The 12,623-nt window shown below is 49.9% G+C and overlaps 1 protein-coding gene across 1 annotated transcript in view; it reads left to right on the plus strand.

Moving 5' to 3' along the window:
- The window catches only part of LOC147692392 (cytochrome P450 2G1-like), a 647,292-nt gene that overhangs the window by 526,086 nt on the left and 108,583 nt on the right, over positions 1 to 12,623 (plus strand). The gene's annotated exons all lie outside the window — the stretch shown is intronic.

The raw sequence follows: 12,623 nt of genomic DNA on the forward strand, positions 1-12,623 counted from the left end.
TTTCTTTAATTTGCATGAGCCATCTGAGAGTTCTGTGGTCAGTTTGAACAAGGAAATGAGAACCAAACAGTGATGGTCTCAGCGTCTTCAGGGACAAAACCACAGTGAAGGCTTCCCTCTCATTTGTTTTTGGGTGACTAACTTACTGCTAATGAAAGCAACAGGCTGGTGCTAGCCATCATCATCGGTCTGGAATAGAACCACTCCTTTCCCATGTTCAGAGGCATATGTCTTCACTATGAACTGCTGCGAATAATCTGAAGCTTTTAGAATTGTTGCTGATCACATTGCTGCCTTCAGGGTGTCAAAGGCTCACTGTCCAGTTTACTTTCTTTGGTTCTCGAGGTCAGTTCTGTGATGGGTGCCACAATAGTACCATACCCATTCACAAACCTCCTGTAGTACCCAGTCAAGCCAATAAATGCCCTGAGTTGGGTCTGGTTGTTGGAGCCTCCCAGTCCAGAATGGTCCAAGAAGGTGAACCAAGTATACAATTGAGCCCCTCCCTATACGGTACTTGCTTACCTTCATAGTGAGTGCTCTGACCCTGCTCGCAGGCAGGTCACTCCCCACGCTGCTGCAAGGCTCTGCCTGCATTGTTTTTGCCTAACCTTGTATTTTTCCCCTGTGCCTAACTTGCTTTCTTGCCAAGACTTTTTTTTATACCCCTGTGCCCGTACTTGCTTTCTTGCCCAGACTTGTTTTTATTCCCCTGTGCGTAACTTGCTTTCTTGCCCAGACTTGTTTTATTCCGCTGTGCCTGTACTTGCTTTCTTGCCCAGACTTGTTTTTATTCCCCTGTGCCTAACTTGCTTTCTTGCCCAGACTTGTTTTTATTCCCCTGTGCCTGTACGTGCTTTCTTTCCCCAGACTTGTTTTTATTCCCATGTGTCTGTACTTTCTTTCTTGCCCAGACTTGTTTTTATTCCCCTGTGCCTGTACTTGCTTTCTTGCCCTGACTTGTTTTAATTCCCATGTGCCTGTACTTGTTTTATTGCCTAAACTTGTTTTTCCTTCCTGTGCCCATTTCTCCCATGGCCTGCCCGTTTTTCCTGCCGCTGCATCCCTGCAGCCCCACCCCCTTGCAAGCCTATTCGCCGCCCCGCTCCCGCGTCCCAGCTGCTCCTCCCTCCCACATCCCCTCATATGGATGCTGCGCAGCGGGCGCGCCCAAGGCAAGGCCGTCTGCTCCTGTCCGCGCCCTGCGCCACCACCCCTGGACCCCGTAAACGCCACAACGCCCTACACCTCTACGATGCCATAACCCTCCACGCACTCAACACCAGACGGTCACACACCTGCTTTCTGGTCGCCCTCGAAGCGCACCCACTGAGCTTTCTCCTGCCGGACTTGCACCTACACAAGTATCCGCCCCACCATGCTGCCGACCAGGAAAGAACCCAACCACCTCAGATGCATCCTTCGCAACACCAGCTCCGCCCGCAAACACGCCGTTGAACTCTGGGACCTACTCGACTCAACGTCCCCAGACTTCGCCTTCCTGACGCAGACCTTGTTGAACCCCGCCTCGGCACCCGACATAGCCATAGCCATCCCGGAAGGCTATAAGATCACACACAGGGACCCCACCAATGGAGCAGGAGGAAGAATTGCCATCGTTCACAAGAACACTCTCAGAGTCTCGACCAACACCGATGACACCCTCAGCACCGCCGAACACCTGCACTTCCAGATCCACACCGACCCCAACACCACCCTCAGAGGAACCCTCATCTACAGACCCCCCGGACCCCGACCCCAGTTCAGTGACTCCATCGCCAACTTCGTCAGCACACACATCCTTGCCTCCACAGACTCCTCGGGGACCAGAAATTCCACCTCAAGAACAACAACGACACCAACTCCACCACCCTGATCGACAACCTAGCCAACCTCAGACTCAGACAACTCGTCACAACAACCACCCACTCCGCCGGTCACACACTTGATCCCATCTTCTCCACAAGCCCCCATGTCTCCTTCAACCACACCACCGAACTCCACTGGACCGACCATCGCTGCATCTACTTCACCTTCAAGAAACCCACCATGCACCACCGCACCCAACAGATGCCTTGCCGCTGCTGGAGCAATGTCACCGAAGACCACCCTCGCCCAGAGCCCACCCACCGACCCCGACACTGCCGCCCGCAACCTCAGACAGCTGATCAACGACTGCGCCAACAGTCTCGGCTGGATCAAGAAACCCTCCAACCGTCACACCAACAAGAAAGCCAGCTGGTTCACTGAAGACCTCCGGGCCTCCAAGCAAACCTGCCGAAAGCTGTAGAAGATCCGGCTCTGTGAACAAACACCAGACAGCCACGCAGCCCACAAGAACGCCACCCGCAGACACCATCACCTCATCAGATCCGCCAAAAGGACCCCCTTCAAAGACCGCCTAGACAACTACTCGCACTACAGCAAAGAACTCTTCAACATCGTCAAGGAACTCTCCAACCCCAGTTCCAACACCAACGACATCCCACCCTCGCAAGACCTGTGCGACTCGCTGGCCACCTTCTTCCACCGCAAGATCGCAGACATCCACGACAGCTTCAACGCCATGACCGCCCGACAACCACTGAGACCTCCGCCCCATGACCACCATCCACACCAACCTCCTGCTCTCCTGGACCAACATCAATGACGATGACACCATCAAGATCATGAACACCATCCACTCCGGATTTCCGTCAGACCCATGCCCACACCATTTCAAAATTGATTGGTTCTTTTTGATAATTTCGGGTACTCTTCTCATCAACAACCAAGACAATAGAATTCTGGGCAGCAATCTTGGTTGCCTGCTGTGCACTTCATACAAGTCATTCAGACCAATCTTATCAGGCCCCACTGCTTTCTTTAAATTGGAGTTCTTGAAGGCATACGTTATTTCGAGCAGTGTTATTTCTTTACATAGATTTCTAATTTTGTAATCCTCTAGTATCCGATCAATCGGCATGAAATTAGGATTTTTCTTGTTTTCTTTCTCAATTATGTTTTTGTAGTATTTAAAGATTTCATGAGCACTGATTTGGCAAGTGGCATCTTTTGCCCCATCAGTGATAATCCTGGCAATTTTCTTTTTGTCTTTTTTAAACATTGCCTGGTATTCTTTATAGCTGCCCTTTGCTTTGGCATAATTTTTCTTGTGCGTCCGATTAAGCCTTCCGTTTTTCTTGTCTTTTTTTGTTATCTTGTTTCCTACTGAGGTATTCTGGTGCTCATCTTGAGCAGAGTTCATAGGCTCATTATTGAGTTCACTTGCTGGTTTATTTGTTGGTACACTTGCTTGTGTAGGACTTATATCAGTGGTGTTTTCTGCGATATAAGTCACTACCTTATCCATCAGATCCATAGCAGCATCGTGTTGCTCCACGTTTTGTGTGTACTTCTCGATTTCTGTGATTCTGTCTTCCAGCTCATCAAAGTTTTTGATTTTTTGCGCACGTTTTCGATTGATAAAGTCTCTGCGCTTTTCTGTTGTTACTTCCACTGTAACCTCTGGCTCATCGCGAAAGTCTTTTTCAGAAACATTTGATGCTTGCAGTACATCTTTTGCAGATTTTTTGCTTTTATCTCTTCTATCTCTTCTTTTTTCTGCAATTTGTTTACTGTTTTTGTTGTCAAAATGTGGAACCATCAGCGCATTAATATTCTTCTTATTTTCATATACTTTTTCCAATTCTGCTAGTAGCAGTATTTCTTCCTGTGACCATAATTTTGACGGTTTGCTGCTTGCTAGAGCTGCTAGTCCTGCCTTATTTTGCGCTCTTAGATGCGCATGCCAAGCATGTTGAGAAACACCAATTTTTGTTCCAAATCTGAGAACACAGAAGCTGCACAGGAATAGCAGCTCTCCTTTTTGAGGTCTTCCTTTACATTTGGCATAATGGCATGCAATATGTGGTATTCGGCTTCTTTGTCACATTTTGAGCAGGACGTTTTGAGGTAGAAGCCTTTGTGATTGTTGGAGACATGTTTTCTCAGTTCTTTAAAAGTTCCCAATATGTCTCCACACAAGTCACATTTATATTTTTCGTTTGGGTACTTACAATAAGTGACTTTTTTTGTATAATCACTTTTCTTTGTTATTACATCTTTGCTGACCTCGTACACATCGGGAAGATTTTCAAAGTTTGATGTACCAATGTCATCCTTGGCTGAGGTGGCCACAAACCCGATGGATTTGCTGAGGTCTACTGTTGTGTCTTCTTCTATTACAGAGGGTGAACTAAGGCCTATTTCGTGATCTGAATCGTTGTTGCTTCAGGCATTGTTTGAAGCGGACGTATGACGGTACAACGCGTACCATCACAACGCATCCCTTTACCACGCATCCCTTACAACGCAAGTCGTTACCACGACTTGCGTTGGGGGTGCGGATTTCGAATAGAATAATTTACTATTCTAACACCAGTCCCCGTGGACCCTAGGGAAGGTGTTGGGATAGTAAATTTACTATTTTTTATCCTTTAGCGCCCTCCAGCGCAAGTCGTGGTAACGACTTGCGTTGTAAGGGATGCGTGGTAAAGGTACCGCATTGTAAAAATTTTGTGGTAAATGATGTTTACCGTTTGAAGCTAGTGCTGGTTTGTCAAATTCGGTGAGGAGGTTAATGAATTCTGGAAAAGACAACACCTCCTTACGCCATCTTATTTTTTTAAGATTATTTTCATTGTTCGTAACATAACACAGTAACACTGCAATCTACAGCAGAACATTCATAAGATACAAGAGACGTCAGTGGAGAACACAGCACGGGCATGCACAAAAAACAGGCTATACCTTACAATATATCTGGCGATCTGACATAGGTGTGACATCAATCATGACCCCACATTAACAATGGAAATTACTTACTCATGGAAGAATGTTCATTGTCACTTTCAGGTGGTGGACGAGAAAGGAAACTCTCCAGTGGACCCCAAATGTCCTTGGGTCTAGACGTGACCGGCAGTTCTTCGGCATAGGTTGCCAGGGTTTCTTTACAGTAAGCCAAGTCCTTCACCCAGCCCTCTATACCTAGCTTGCCCCTACTATCCCATGTAAATAGAATGCAGCGTTTTGCTAGCAGGACGGCAATTCTGACAAATCTGCCCACAACCCCCCTGATGTGCGGAGTATGATGAAGTAGACAAACCAGAGGAGTACATGGCAAATGCAGGCCCGTCATGGTGTGCAAGTGTCTCAAGACGTCCTCCCAGTATTGATGAACAAGATTACAGCCCCAGGACAAATGTATAAAGTCTGCACCAGGTTGTGTACAGCGCTTGCTGCTATCATTGTCCCTGAGACCCATTCTATATAGCTTAGCGGGAGTGTGGTAGGTCTGGTGTATAAATTTAAAATGAATGATCCGTAAATTGCCATTGGGGATGAGGCGGCCTGTCAGCTGGCACACTTGTAAATGTAAATGTATTGCGATTTATATAGCGCATGTATCACCCGAAGGCATCAAGGTGCTTGCCTTGGGAACCCGTCCTGGTATTCCCCTGTGAGATAACCCCAGCAGGGTATCCACAAGGTGAAAGCCGGGCATCCCGCCACGAGGGGCCGTAGTGGAGATTAAGCAAGCTATTGCCCAGAGTCGCAGAGTGTGAACCCGTGAGTCGAGTAGGCACCGGAACGAGAATTATCGAGTCCGTGGAATTTTTTAGCCCAAGACCCGCCAAGGCGGGGAATTGAACCCTGGTCCAGGACCGATCTCAGCTTCCAGGTCTGCCGCCTCTAACCCCTGAGCCACACTTCTCCACAGATATAGGAGGATCCAGAACGGCGTCCATTTGTGTAGGCTTTTGTCTGACCCCCTACCTGTCTCCTCCTGCACCGCCTTGTAAAGTTTAGTAATTAATTTCTTTCTCGTGGGTAAGACTAGGAGCAACTACAGGGCCTGTAGTGTTGGTGGCTCGGCGGGGAAGTCTTGGTAGTGGTCTCGTGTGGCCCGCTTAAGGCGAAAGCAGGCATATTGAAAAAGGGGAGAGGGGTTCTGTATATAGTCTAAGTCATTGTCTTCTATGTAGTGCCCTTCAGGATATAAGTCCCCCATCTGTACGATGCCAACCTCCCGGAGAGACCGTAGAGGACCCGTCTCTTGTGTAACGCACAGTGCTGCGTGATGGGCCAGGGGGAGTGCAGGTGCATATAATGATAACTTGTTAGTCTGCTTATCGATCGCTTGCCACGCTGCTATAGTGGTGTCTATCATGTTAATTTCTGTTTTGGGAGTATGCCTGTTCACATGTGTGATTATGCTCCCTAGTGGGGTAGCACAAGCATCTCCGTCTTCGACCGCTACTTGAGGTGTAAAGGCATGCAGCCTTACCCAGTAGTATGCATACTGCGCTTGGGCACAGAGGTAGTATACATAGAAATCTGGCGCCGTGAAACCACCCTTGTCATATGGCAGCGTCTGAGTTTGCCAGCTAACTCTTGGCTGTCCTGTGCCCCAGATCAACCTTAACAGCAAAGTCCGTAGCGATTTGAAGTATTGTTCAGTTAATTTAATGGGTATATTGGCAAACAAATAGAGAAAGCGGGGGAGTACCATCTTCTTAATCACGGCAACGCGATCAGCCAGGGAGAGGGGCAGGCGCGTCCATCTGTCCACCTGTTGCTTTAATATAGCATGTGTGAGGCCAGAGTTTTCCCTGACCACAATCTTAGGGTCACGATGCACCCACACAACAAGATATTTAACCGGCTCAGTCGTCCATTCTAGCGGGTACTCTAGAGACGGCTGGGATGTGATCGTTGTTAGTGGTATAATAACCGATTTATCCCAGTTAATCGTGAGACCGGAGAATAGGCCAAACTTTATATATTTGCGAAGGACAGGGGACAAGTATTGCTGGTGTTCCCAAACAAAGAGGACCATGTCGTTGGCGTACATCGATATACCGACCAATGGGTGCTTAAAGTGAAGGGCAGCTACCCTGTGGGTCTGACGAATTTTACATGCTAGCGGTTCGAGGACAATAGAAAAAGGAAGGGGGGAGAGCGGACAGCCCTGTCGAGTGCCCCTCTGAATCCGGAGCGGCTCAGAAGTGGGCCCACCAACTCGCACCCTAGCAGTTGTATCTGTATATAAAATCTTGATCCACTGCAAAATAACACTAGGAAACCCATCCTCTGAAGTACGTGAAACATATATCCCCATTCTGTGGAGTCAAAAGCCTTAGCCGTGTCCAGTAGAACAGCGGCGGCAGTCAAGTCAGGAATGAGGACATGGAACATGGAGAAGATGGTGCGCAGATTGTGGGAGGTAGACCTGTCAGGTATGAATCCCGACTGATCTGGGAGCACAAGAAGAGACATCAAAGGCTGTATCTTGGTAGCTAATATTTTTGCCAATATTTTGGCATCTAGATTAATTAGAGATAATGGCGGTACAAGTCGACGGAGGCAGGAGGTTTGTCTTTTTTAAGGAGCGTGCTAATCATGGCTTGTCTCAGGGAGGGGGGGCACCCGGTGTCATGTGCTTCTGCATACATTTCTAGGAGGTGGGTGTCAGGGGGTCAAGACCTGCCCTCTAAAAAGCCCCGTAACTGACTTTCACTCTTGCCAACAGGACTGGTACGAGCCCTTTAAGGATCGCCTGGACTTCACGGAGGTTGACTCCGCCCCTATGACACCGGAGTTCGTGGGCCTATAATGATCAGCCCCAGGGGAAAGAAAGGCGGACCAGGAAGACGCCGGGGTGTGCGTGCCCCGGATCGAGTGAGAATCGAAGACTGGAAGCAGACTGGAACCTACCTTGACTGACGCCACGGACCTGGAGGACGCCGGAGAAGAAACCGAACGTGGAGTCAAGGACCTCGAAGACCCCAGCCGAGAGAGAGCTGACCCTGGAGCCACGACGCAAGAGGAAACAGAAGGCGGGAGAAGCAGTAAGCGAGCCCCGAAGCAAGAGACCTTTCCGGAGGTAGCCACCCTGGAGAAGCCAGGAGGCCACCATTTCCACGCACCTCCCAGCCACGCGCAGGAAGATGCGTGGCTAATCCAGGTACGGGAAAGTTTACGTAACCTGCTTAGTTTTTAGCGGGGAGGTACCGGGTGACCGTGAAAGGAGGGAGGGACGTACCGGGGCACAATTGACTGTGAGCACTGAACACCGCACCCTTGGGTTATAGCTAGGTGCTTGTCGACTTGGTGGTGGTTGTTGTCTTCTTCACGAACGTTACCCTCACCCCCTTCCCCATAACCGTAATACGTTATTGAGCTGTGAACTAACAGCCACGTCTCCTTTTCTTTGCTTTATATGCGGGCAAGACTGAGAGAAGTAATCCGACAAGCCAGAAGACCGAAGACCGAAGACCAGAAGACGAACATTGGCCCCTTTTCCTTACTTCAAGTGTGTGCCTGATAAAAAAACAGTTACTGAGCACTTCAGTGTTGGCTCCTTTACTCCTTGTGAACCTAAAAGGTTACAGTGGGGCACCAGAAGGGCAGCGTATGCCTTGTAAAATTCCGCCGTCAGACCGTCCAGTCCCGGTGCCTTGAAATTGGGGAGAGATAGGATGGCATCCTTAACATCAGTTTCGTCTATAGGAAGAGATAGGTATTTTCTGTGCACGTCTGACAGCCACGCACAGGCAACATCCAACAGATATTCTGCCATAACAGCCTCCCCGTGTGGTGTATAGCGCCTCGTAATAGCGCCTGAACTGCTCTATCATAGCCTGTGGGGAGAAGTGTTCTGAGCCTTCACTATCCACAATTTTTTCTATGTGCTGATGCTGCTCCCGAAACAGTAGTTTGGTAGCAAGGACTCTCCCTGGTCTGCCACCTTCCCCAAAAGCTCTGGCCACATGTCTCCTGCCTCTGTAGCGCGCCTCCGTTTCCGCTAGTTCATCGTAATCTTTAAGCACTCCCCTGATGCTGGCCAGGAGCTCGTTAGAGGGCGGTACACAATATTCTTTTTCAAGCTTCACTAATTCAGTTTCCTTCTTGTCAAGTTGCCCCCTGATGTCTTTAAGTATGCCTGCTGAAGTGCAAATACAGGCCCCCCTGATCGTCACTTTGAATGCCTACCCAAGTGAAGGCTGACTATCAACTGAACCAGTGTTCTCAGCAAAATAATGCACAATGGCAGTCCTTATTGTGTCGTTAAAAATAGGGTCTAGTAGTGCCTCCGCTCGGAAGCGCCATGTAAATGGGCGGCGAGGGTTAGCAGGAATTTGCAGCCGCATCACTATAGGATTGTGATCTGACAGAATGCAGGGCAGTGTATGTGTGCCTGTAACCCAGTTGTTGGCGCCTTCATCTAGTAACCAATAGTCCAATCTGGACCAGCTGTTGTGGGCAGGTGTGATATGCGTACCCTCCAGGACATGCTCATTACACAGCCTCCAGACATCAACCAGTCCCAATTCCGTCTTAGCCTCGCATACACATTGAGCGAACTTAAGTGTGCGCGCCCCCGCTGGGTTCGACTTGCCCACCAGTGGGTCCAGGTGCGTGTTTAGGTCCTCACCCCATACCACTGCTGTTTCTGGCCAGGAGCGTAAGACAGTAAGCATCTGTGCAAAAGGGGTGGGGTTGTCTGTGGAGAAGTGTGGCTCACTGGTTACAGGAGGCAGGCCTGGAAGCAGAGGTCAGCCCGGGACCAGGGTTCAATTCCCGGCTCGGCGGGGTCTTGATTCCTAAAATGTCCATGGACTCGACAATTCTCGCTCCGGTGCCTACTCGATTCACAGGTTCACACTCTGCGACTCTGGGCAATAGCTTGCTTAATCTCCACAACGGCCGCTCGCGGCGGGATGCCTGGCTTTCACCTTGCGGATACCCTGCTGGGGTTATCTCTCAGGGGAATACCAGGACGGGTTCCCTAAGCAAGTGCTTAGAGACCGGTTGGTGATTTGCGCTATATAAATACCTGTACATTTACATTTGTCTACTATTGGACCATATGTGTTGATGATGGTGGGATCAGTCATCCCCAGTGTACCCTGCACCATCGCACAGCGCCCCTCAGCATCTGTATGTGTACGCATAGGGCGGAAGGTGATACCCTTCTTGATCAGGATGAGCACCCCACGCGCATAGGACGAGTAGGACGAAGCCAGTCTAAACCCTGATTACCTGCTTGCAACCTTGGAGTCAGTGTACCTGGTTAAGTGAGTCTCCTGCAATAATGCGATTTGCACCTTCTGTCTGTCCGAATACGACAACATCTGTCTAATCTTTTTCGGTGTGTTGAGGCCACGGACATTCCATGTCATGCATTGATATTCCTCACCCATTATCTAACATGAAATAAGCTGGTATAGAGTAATCTCGCAATCTGCAACACCCCCAACATGGCAGCAACATAAGCAACTTTGCATTCCGCAATCTGTCATACCCCCTGACGTACTCTGCAACCCACCCCCAACCCTCACCCCGCCCACTCCAGCAACCCAATCTTGCCGAAGACAAGTCCCTTTAACATCTCAGAACTAAAGAGCAAAAAAGTGATAGTGGAGAAAACCCAACTGGGGGATGCAGTGGCGCTCTACACTCCCTGTGGCATGCCAAGGGAGAGGCCGCCTTAGGTGATTCATCAGCCCCGCATACCCACCCAACATACCATCATATTAAAGCAAAAAGGACATAAACAGTAAGTACTCATGTAATATAAAGCTCCTGGGCTCTGACACTGGACATCCAATCCCAGACTAACGTGCCCTGTGGGGCCCCTGGCTGCAAGGCCACACAAACCCTGTGCGTTCATAACTGGCATCAAATATCACAACCAGCAAACAACTGGACTATGGCCTCGCAAGTTCATAATAGTATGTGGTTACACAACAAACAACAAGGACTATGTCGCCGCGTCAGGCAGCCATAAGCAAGGAGAACAATAGCATAGAACAAGCCCACCCCTCAAGTCAGTGGCACCACGACGCATCAGGGCAGTAGTGCGCTTTACAAGACCACATACATTACATATGCAACAACCATGGTAAGCAAAGGATATACAGTAACAGCACAGAAGCAGGCATTGTCCTTATTCTTCGTCCACATCAGATGTACTCTCCGATGCACGCTTCTTTCTACGAAGTTTTTTGGCGTGTTCCATAGCGAGTATTGGATTCGTGAAGATCTTGGCGTCGCGGTCCGCACCAATAAGTAACCGGGCAGGATACAACATGGCATACAGCACTTGTTCCTTAATAAGAAGTTGTTTGACTCCATGGAATTCCTTCCGAGCTGCCTGGACTGTAGCTGTAAAGTCTGGAAAAAAGGACAATGTGTTGCCCTGATGATTAATGGCTCATATCTGACGAGTGACTCGCGAGACCGTGTCTCCATCTCTAAAGTTCAGCAGTCTCGCGATAATGGGCCGGGGTGATGGGTGGGGCACCAAAGACCTATGCGCTCGTTCAACTGCAAACATGGGGGATAGGCATTCAGCCCCACAGATTTCTTTGATCAATGTCTCCACAAAGTCCTCTAGGTGACCAACATTTGTAGATTCTGGCAGGCCTAAAATGAGCACATTATTGCGCCTCGAGCACGCTTCAATGTCGTCATTCTTAGCATGTATGACCGCTAACAATTGTGTAATATCATTGGTTTTGGCTGCAACCTGTTGTAGGCCATCTTCAGCATCCGAAATGCGTTGTTCAGCCTCGCCAATCCTTGCTCCCTGTTTGTCCAGTTTTTTTGACATGTGATCCATGCGGCCGCTCAGCGCCTCTATCTTCCCATGAATAGATTGCAAGCTGGCCTGAATGGCAGTGAGAGTCTTCTCCAAGGAGGAAGGGGCCTGGGAAGCAATTTCTACTTCAGAGCCTGAGGCTGCGCTCTGTTGTGCCTTGCCTCCTTTGCGCAGTTCAAACGTGAGCTTCGGCTGGTTCTTTTCCGGCTTGCCCATGGTCTGACGCGGTAAACAGCCAGACGTTCCAGCCAGGATCCACTATGTGCCCCCCTCCGTCCCACTGCGTGGGTCGTGTGCCCAGAGGAGAGGTCCACTCATGATATCAGAAAACCCCACTGCTCTCGATTCTGCAACACCCCCCAATAAGGAGCAATAAGCGTTGTACTTCAGAGGTTGTGCCGGGCAGGTAAAGGAGGGATAGCCGTGCCTCCTAGTAACGGCAATAGTCTAATGAGTGGTTTCCAAACAGTTAAAATGGCCACCGTATGAGGGGGGCCTCCGTGCAGAACAGGCGGGGAGGCAGCAATCTGGGGGTCCTAGCACTTACTGTCCACCATGGGTCAAGCTCAAGCCAGTAGCGTTTATGCAGACACCAGCCCGGGCTCCTCTTCCCTGTGTCTCTAATGCCCAGGTGTGCTGACGCAGCTCCCACAGGCCGCGTCATCCGCAGCAGTTATCTTCGGGGTCGGGGAAGAAGGGCCGTGCGGGCACACGCAAGACGCGCCGGGTGAGGGGAAGCGGCAATCCAGCCGGGCCTCACCGCCGTTCTCAATGTGTGGGCCTCAGGCCTACTTGATGGAGCAGGCCACTGGGAGCCACCATCTCAGGACCTCACGACTCCCGCAGCGATCACTGGGCTCACCTTATTCCCGGTGGGAGACTTGTCACAGGGCTACAGCACTTCGCAGCGCCGGCCCGGCAGTCCACAGAGTCCTCTCCACGTGCCGCAAAAAGACGTGTCCAGCGTGGGCGGAGT

The sequence above is a fragment of the Lissotriton vulgaris genome, chromosome 9, assembly GCF_964263255.1.
Source record: "Lissotriton vulgaris chromosome 9, aLisVul1.2, whole genome shotgun sequence".
Taxonomy (NCBI): Eukaryota; Metazoa; Chordata; class Amphibia; order Caudata; family Salamandridae; genus Lissotriton; species Lissotriton vulgaris.